The sequence below is a fragment of the Primulina huaijiensis genome, chromosome 1 (genome assembly GCF_012295235.1).
Source record: "Primulina huaijiensis isolate GDHJ02 chromosome 1, ASM1229523v2, whole genome shotgun sequence".
Classification (NCBI taxonomy): Eukaryota; Viridiplantae; Streptophyta; class Magnoliopsida; order Lamiales; family Gesneriaceae; genus Primulina; species Primulina huaijiensis.
The window spans coordinates 22,292,680-22,294,937 of NC_133306.1; positions in this window are offsets into that span (position 1 = coordinate 22,292,680).

Sequence of the window (2,258 nt, forward strand, 5' to 3'; positions counted from 1 at the left end):
AGTGCTTGAGCATAGCCTTAATTTTCTATTGAAAATGGTGTTGGAAATTTGAATCAAATTTAGAGTTTTATTAAAAATGATGTCTCATTAATGTGAGAGTGTCTTTTGGATCTCCACATTCTTGAATTAGTTGTGGCTTATTATTGTGGAAATATCTTTTAACTTTCCACATTCTTGAGTTAATTGAAGACTTTTGAATCTTCATATTCTTAAGTTAATGAGAAGATTAATTGAGTTAATTAATCTTACATGACTCTTAGTGTTCATTTTGGGGCTTATAAATAGTGTGTTAATTTTATCATTTCAAATACATGAAAATCTTATCTCTTTCAAACATTCTCTTGCATTTCATATTGTTAGCTTTCCATTTGACCTCCGTTAAATTTTCGTGATAAAGTAAAGATACGTTTTCAGTTCACTGTAGTAGTGATTCGTGCTAAGTCACTGTTGGTTGTTCCGTTTATCCTGAGAAACAGACGTCGAAGACGATCCTCGAAGTACATACAGGAGGGGACGAATCTGTTTTAAGGGCACTGTACTTCGTACAGGTCTCAGTTTGGTTTACTTTAAGTTTTGATCTACTGTATTTTCTTCACCTTTTAGTTCACTGATTTTTACGCAAGTTTAATGTACTTTATCGTTCGATATATTGTGCAACAAATGGTTCCACGAAACAAGAAGTTTGATAATAAAAGTTTCCTAATGTCAAATTACATCTTACATTTGGATTTATGATGGAGTTGATATTCCGTTTATTTTTGAAAAAATTTATTAGTGAAAATTTTGAGTCACGCTATTTAAGGACCCAATATTTGAGGCACGAGTACTTAAGCATACGAAATCTCAGGCCTGCTCTACTGTACTTACTCAATTATCTAAGTGCATAAATTATAATATATCTTCAGAAGTGTCAAATATATCATTTTAAAAAAAAAAAAACAAACAAACAAACAAAGTGTCAAATATATCATATACAAGAGAGGTAAGTACAAAAACCTGACTATATATGAATATTTTAAATATACATGCGTAGCAAATACTGGACTTGATATTTTCCCTACGAAATTCTAAATTTATTTATGTTAAAAAAGAAAAAGAAAATAGAGATTGAATACCAAACAAACTTGGCATCCAAGACTCCAAGTACTGTAATAAATGGAACAAAGTCGGGTCATCACTTAGATACATTGATCAAACATATGACATATGAATTTAAGACAACCAAAAAATCACGTGGACAAATAATTCATTACCGTGCTAAACCATGCGGAGACTTTTGTGTGCAACAATTGCAGTGCATGCACCTTAATGTATATATGTTGCCTTGCATGAAACTTCGTGGATCACTGATACTGAATATCAATGTCATGGTGATACTAGCTTGTAAACACCGTGAATCTCCGCCATCGTTGGCGGACCCTGAAAAATTATTTGCAAGGTTCGCCACAACTTGATTTTGCAGTGTCGATGTTTTTTCATAATTTGTGACAATGCATATCTACAGAATATGCATTATCGTTTCACAACATTTGCAATTTTGAAGTATTCGGAGCATAATTTCTCTTTGTTCTGAAAGATATATAGTAAAAAAACATGTTTACGTATCCGTTGTTTGTTTTTGTCTCTCTATCAATCTCATTCCTCAGTCAAGTTCTTCTATCCCTACCCCAAGCCTCCTTTTCTTTCACGTCTATCCGGACTGTAGTGCAGCTCAAAAGTGAATGGATCTTAGTATCTATACTACACAATAAGTTGAAATTTTCTCACATATGTTGCGAAGTACTAAAACATGTTGTACCATGACTGCACAAGTGTCGTGGGACGACAAATGTAAAACCATGTAAACCACATGCATCTTGACTAAGTGGTATCCAATATCTTAATATTAGACAAATTTTCGATTACGAGACTCATATAAACCACAACTCTCCCAAATGTCACATATACATTTATATATTTGTCATTTTGCTCATTAATATTTGCGTGGGGGACATGTGCATGTTCTTTAAATTTCTAGGAAATTTCCGCTACAAAGTGCTATTGACTTGCGTCAACTCATAATTGTATTGGTCACTTCCTAATTTTACTTCAATGATATTTATTTAATTTTTATNTATCACTTGCATGTACGTAAAATACTAGATTATAGAAGTAGTTGAAACAAAAAATATCTATAGCTTAAATCCAAAGCCAAATCAACAACTCCATTATTTCAGCTTATTCTTTACGATATTATTAATATCTATAAATATGAAAGA